Source organism: Nanorana parkeri, unplaced genomic scaffold (genome assembly GCF_000935625.1).
Source record: "Nanorana parkeri isolate BGI_ZX_2015 unplaced genomic scaffold, ASM93562v1 scaffold194, whole genome shotgun sequence".
Taxonomy (NCBI): Eukaryota; Metazoa; Chordata; class Amphibia; order Anura; family Dicroglossidae; genus Nanorana; species Nanorana parkeri.
In genome coordinates, this window is record NW_017306462.1 from 280,944 (window position 1) to 287,526 (window position 6,583).

Below are 6,583 nucleotides of genomic sequence, written 5' to 3' on the forward strand. Positions count from 1 at the left end.
TAGTAGTACTATATACTACATATAGAATGCACTGAACAATAGATTTACAATTATCCTCTGCTAATATGAATGGGTTAAATGATCCGTAGTACATGATATGTAGCCCTGTACCCCCTTTTCCACTTACAGAGCTAGGTTATTGTTTTTCTTTTAAATAAATATTCATGTAATTTTATTGGTATCTATCTACCATTAGCTGCCTCATTTCCCACCCTCGGCTTATATTCGGGTCAATACTTTTTCCCAGTTTTTTGTGGTAAAATTAGGTACCTCGGCTTATATTCGGGACGGCTTATACTCGCGTATATACGGTACACTTAAATTCCATAGGTGGATCTCAAATCTGCAGGATTTGCCTTGAACTCTTGGTAATGGCAATTCCAAACTTCATCCCTTATCAAGACTCCTCCAAGCAGAGCCTGCAGCACTTAACAAACTGAACCCTGCCTGGTATTCAAATATACACATTATTATCCCATAGTGATTTGATATTCTACATTTAAGTAGTCATGCAAGCTGTCAAAAAATGTGTTTCATTTTGTTTTGGATGTTTCGGTATTTCATTTTTCGGGGTGAATTGCCAGGAAACCGCATGCTGTTTTTTTAATTATTATTATTACATGGGGTCCCCCTAACATGTCTACAAGACTTAAAGGGTCTAGTATGAATTGAGGGGACTCCATGTGCTGTTTTTTTTATACTTGTATTATTTTTGTGAACAGTTAAACATTTTTGTGTATTCTGTGACAGCTGTCAGATTCTTTAAACTCGGATGGACGTGTCCTCAAATAAGCAGAAGCTGTTACAGAATAACACAGATCTCTTAGCTTCTTTCATTCATTATTTACATTTTGTAACAATATTGTGTTACTTTGTTTTCATTTGAGATACAAGTGCAGAGAAGCCAGAGAGTGGTAAATGGCAGCTCTCCCGCTTGTTGCATTTAGTTTCCGATTGAAAATCAGATGTATCCGAATTATGTCATCAATCATTCGGACTCGTTCAGATTCGTTATTTCTGTCACTCGGAAATTCGGTTGCATCTCAATGTCCAAATTTACAGAAATTCGTTAGAATTTCAATTTGGAACGAAATGAATTGCACGTCTACATTTAAGTAGAGTTGAGCCTCAGCCAGGGTCAATAGTCTAAACAGTCAGGTGCAGATGGACTAGGATCACAAAAGACAACAATGTTTAGTCCTTCTGTATCCACAATCACCTTGGACAATGTCAGCTGGCATAAGCAAACCTCAATTGTACCACTTGATGAACTGTATTATACAAGGGAAATAATACACTATACTGTAGGATGTAAGGATATTAGAGGCATGTAATAAAGAATTAACAAAACCCTACAAAAGGTTTAAAGCTTAATGCAGTCAAAAATTATAACAAAAAATAACAGCTCTTTAAGTAATCAAAAGAAACTGTTGCAGCAATAGTCACCTTCAGTCTGGGGCAGTGTCTCACACTACTTCTTTTCCACTACTAGATGTTCTCAGACCTCCAGGGTATTTGATGGGCAGCATCATTCAAACCATTTACTTTGAGCCTAGCATATCCTTATGTGAGCATGTGAACTGATTGGCGCCTTGTACTGCTTCTCCCTCTCCCAATTATATCTGCTGTATAGGCATTAAAAAGGCTAATGTGAAATCAAATGTAGGTACTTACACTGCTAGTATTTTAAAATAATATTATTGATGTATTAATAAATATGGAACTGCATTGATTTGCATATTTTATATCTGTTCAGTGTTGAGCTTCAAAATTATGAAGTCACAAAATTCTAAATATATCCAACGGTAAATAGTCTTATATTTTATAGCAGAGGTACATGACAGAATATCTCGCAGTACTCCTATATCAATTCAGAATCTCTTATAGGAACTTATAAAATTAGGAATGGTTCTGAGTGTATCAGCTACTTCTGAGTGTACCAGCCACATCCACACTAACCCAAATAACCTGACTCAAGAACCACATAGCTCCTAAAATCAGGCCCATATTAGTCAGAGCCACATCCTCTTGGATAAAGAAAGTGTAGGAAAGCCCAGTCATAAATGATTATGTTTGTCAAGTATGATAATATAATTGTTGACATCTGTTACTGAAATACTGACAAAACAATATATGATTGTATGTATGAAAACAGACAAAAATAATTTGATGTTTAAATTATGAAAGAATTCAGGAGTACAAGTGAGACATTTTGCCCTGCCGTGATGTAGAGGTATATGCCAATACTAAAAGTGGACCTAAAGTCTTAAAGTAAACAATGGCCATTCCCATGGATGGCCTCAAAACTGACCCAAAATGCAAAAGATTGTGCTGAAAATATTACATTGTAATGATGAATATAAAAATCAGGGTCCAGTACTTCTTTGTCAGAGGCAGACTTGATAGCCTTCTACCTTCAAGATGCATCTTGGAAGACTAACATCATCAGGCTTCTTCTTCCTCAGCTTTCCAGGAAACAATATTTGAAAAAACTCTGCTAATTACTCTAGTCCACCCTTTTCTGGTTTCCTCTAGTACACTTTTTGGTGGAATTTGCGTTACTGAAATGTATACATAATCCAGCAGAGAGTAATTGGGAAGTTGTCACTAATTACGAGCAAGGTTACAGTAAAACTGCCCATACACCTTACAACCATCGCACGACTTTCGCCCAGGTTTGCACCGATTGCACTGTGGGTGCCATTATTTTCCAATGGCATCCCCGTCGCGCATTGTGTATCACAGAAAAAAGGTACAAGTACCTTTTTCCTGCGAGTACCTGCAAGTACCTTTTTTCTGCGATACACGATGCGCGGCTGTTTTAGCCACGATCGTATTAAGAAGCACGGCGGCATTGCAGCGGGGAACCGCGCAATCCACCTGGCGCGACTGGGGTGCCATTGGAAATTAATGCCACCCACAGCGCGATCGGTGCACACCTGGGCTACTCCTGACCGCGTGGCAATCTGCGCGGTATCGTGCACAATTGCCGCGTGGTGTTGCTTAGGTGTGCACCGGCCCTTAAAAGGGTATTTGGGTGTACAGATCTGTGCAAACAGACAGGGCACATAAGAAAATGTACCCCAGAGCTAAAATTTAAAGAAATGAAGCATAGTTGGTTAAAGAAAATAGAAATCCAATGATATAAACTTTTACAACTGGTGATACTGATATCAATAGTTATTATGATCTACAAAAGTCAATAAATATTCATTAAAATCAAGTTGGAGTGCAAGTGACTTTTATTTTACATGCGGAGGCATCTGCTTTCACTCTGGCGCCCACCTAATACTTAAGACTACAATCCGGTCAGGAGTGCAATGGGTCCCATTTGAATAATGCTCAGCTTCTGTCTCCCACAATCTCCTGCCTGTATATCATCCTATCACATGCCCCATTCAGAGAAAAAAATAAGCTTTTGTCCTGACGCACATTGCCCAGGAATACTACATTGTAAAGGCCTTTAAAAAACCGCAGCAGCATTTAGGAAATATGCCCTGTGAAAAAAAAAACACATGCAGCCGGTTATCAGTGGACAGGGACAGGTTGTGAAAAAAATCAATTGAAGCCGGCAGAATTTAAGAAATGTGCCAATGGAAAAGCCACATGCAACCAGTCATCGGTGTAATGCATGTGGACAGAGGCAGTCAGTGAAAAAAAATCAAATACAACCAGCACAAATATGCCATTTGAAAAACACTTGCATCCTGCTATGACTTCTCAATAGTGCAGGTTGTAAAGAAGCTGCAGGATACATATCAGCAGCATTTAGACTTCCCCCTGCTACAAAATTGTCCTAAGATGCACAGCATTTTGCTTCCCCAAAAGACATCCAGAAAGGGCCTACAGGTGAAACTCGAATAATTAGAATATCGTGCAAAAGTAATTGCAGTAAGTGCTGCAAAAGGGGCCCAAACCAAGTACTGAGTACATATGCATGCTTGTACTTTTCAGAGGTCCGATATTGTTCTATGTACAATCCTTGTTTTATTGATTGCATGTAATATTCTCATTTTCTGAGATTGTGGATTTGGGGTTTTCATGAGCTGTAAGCCATAATCATCACAATGATGACAAATCACGGCTTGAACTATCTCGCTTTGCATGTAATGAGTCTATCTCATATATTAGTTTCACCTTTTAAGTTGCATTAGTGAAATAAATGAACTTTGCACGATATTCTAATTATTCGAGTTTCACCTGTACATCTTCTTTAAGACACCAGCCAGTCCCTATGCATATCTTCAGCAGCACTCCATGTGCTTTCTCTTTTGCAGCTAAGCAAATTCTCAAAATGGCTGCTGTGAAAGCAACCTTTTATAGTAAGGGGACTGGCTTATCTTAAAAAAAAACCTTATTGGTCCTTCTAAGTCAATTTCAAAGCCCTGGAAGTTGGTAGTCGGTTGCTATGGCAGCAACATTTTGGATTAGTTTGCCGGGTCCAAGAACTGCACACAGGTTAGGTTCGACAGCATGCTCAACCAGAACCCGGATCACATTCCTAATTATTGGCTATTGCTAGGAAACATGCAATCTAATTTGCCCACACTTTTTATAATACCATGAAATTATTCATTAAATATCAGAACTGCTTCCCACTGTAAGCTTATTGGGAATTCCAACTTATGCTGAAAAGTGTTAAAACAAGCAATGGTGTATTTGTTTTTACATTTATTATTATTATTATTATTATTGTACAGGATTTATATAGCGCCAACAGTTTGTGCAGCGCTTTACAATATAAGGAAGACATTACAATCACAATACAATTCAAGACAAGATGGTAAGGAGGGCCCTGCCCCTGAGGGCTTACAATCTAAAAGGGAGGGGGAAGTGATACATGAGGAGGTAGCTGTGTGGGGATGAATTGTCTGAGAACATGATGGTTGAGCTGTTAGGTTGTGGTGGGATAGGCTTCCCTGAAGAGATGAGTCTTAAGGGATCGCCTAAAGGCAGTCAGAGTGGGAGACAGACCCAAAGGTCCTAAAGGCAGTCAGTGTGGGAGAGATTTAGCATATGACCCTTTCTAAAGCAATGGTAATGAGTCCTCAGCAATCTGATTCATTGCTATGGGATACAAGATTATCTGATCATCAGTGAGCTGTTTGGTGGCCTAAATGCTGAGAATGAAGGCACAAGAAATGCAGCTGTATTGATCTGTAGTATGAAAATACTGAATGTAAGGGAAAGAAATATACAATATTTTTTTTTTTTTTTAACTTTGGATTGAGTAGTGAAGGAATAGAACCTCTTGGGTCTTCACTTCTATCTTGGGAGAGAGCACTCACTTCCTGTCCTGCTGACAACATCTTTGGCAGACAGGATGTTATGGGGATCTCCAATTGCAATATACACAGAAATAAAAAATGTAATGGAAGGCTAGAGTACCTGTCAGCTATTTATTGCTGACCTTGGTGTCCCTGTTGCAGATTTTTCATCACATCAAAAAAAATAAACAACAACAAAAGCTTTTTGGCTAGACATTCACTTTGAAGTGTATTTCCACTTTTGCATTGAAATTTAGGAAAACCCCTTCATATCTACGTTATATGTGTTCCCGTTCAAACAGCATACTGAAAAATAACATCAAGATGGCTGATTCCAGGTTTTTCTCAGCACCTTTCACAGTGGTCTGTCCTAATAGAAAGTGTTTGGGACTGAAATTTGAGGATTGTGTTTATCTGATAAGCTTCATTAACATACAATGGACAAGCCACCTCTTAATGGACAAGACAGCCCCTTCTAACATTTTAAAGAAATAGATGCAAGAAGAAATTTTAACTCTCAAGTAAAAGTTATTTAAACTGCAAGAAACATTTTTTTAGCTTATGCTATGTGAATGGGAACATGTAACAAATATAAAATATGTGTTATCCCAAATTGGCTGCTAAAGTGGAAATACACTTAAATACTGTATATAGTTTGCAGTTGCTTCAATCTATAAAGATTGAATAAATCTACACGTAGAAAACCCCTATTCAATAACAAGTTGAATGTAAATGAGGTTATTGCTACACAGAGAAGTTTAAAGCACACCCGTCATTTTAGTGGAAAAACCCTTTAAAAGATAAAAAAGCACGCCATAAAACAACACACAGTGGATATGTGGATATAGACAACATTCTGAAGTGAAATTCTCATTGTCTTGCCATAAGTAATTCCCCCAGCACAACTTTTGCTAGATTTAGGGTGAGGGAAATGTTTAGAAAGCTTTACCACGTAATAGTCCACAGCACGCACTGAGCAAATGCAAATAGATGAAGCTATAAAGTGCTTCTTAGTTTTTGTTTCTTTTTTTTCCTTTATATCTATATATATCTTTTTATCTCCACCTGCTCTCTTCTCTCCTTTATTTTCCAGAGCTTTTCAAAACTGAAATGCTTCTTTGAAATGTGTTTTTCTGTGGAATGTTTATGATAATGTGTGAATGGCAAAAGCATTCTGCGAAAGTTAGTAAATTTTCTGGAAATCATTGCATAAATACTAAGTGCAGTACTAAATGTTTTATAGTTGCTAAGTGTATATTTATGATGATGACTCTTAAAGCAGAACTTTACCACTTGGGGGGGGTTGGGGGGGGGGG

General features: G+C 38.0%; 1 long non-coding RNA gene across 1 annotated transcript in view; it reads right to left on the reverse strand.

Annotated features, from left to right (window-relative positions):
- Nucleotides 1-6,540: 6,540 nt before the first annotated feature.
- LOC108786138 overlaps nt 6,541-6,583 on the reverse strand; it is a 24,892-nt gene continuing 24,849 nt past the window's right edge. Inside the window, exon 3 of the long non-coding RNA XR_001941179.1 lies at nt 6,541-6,551. This is a non-coding gene — a long non-coding RNA (uncharacterized LOC108786138). The remainder of the gene's footprint in view (nt 6,552-6,583) is intronic.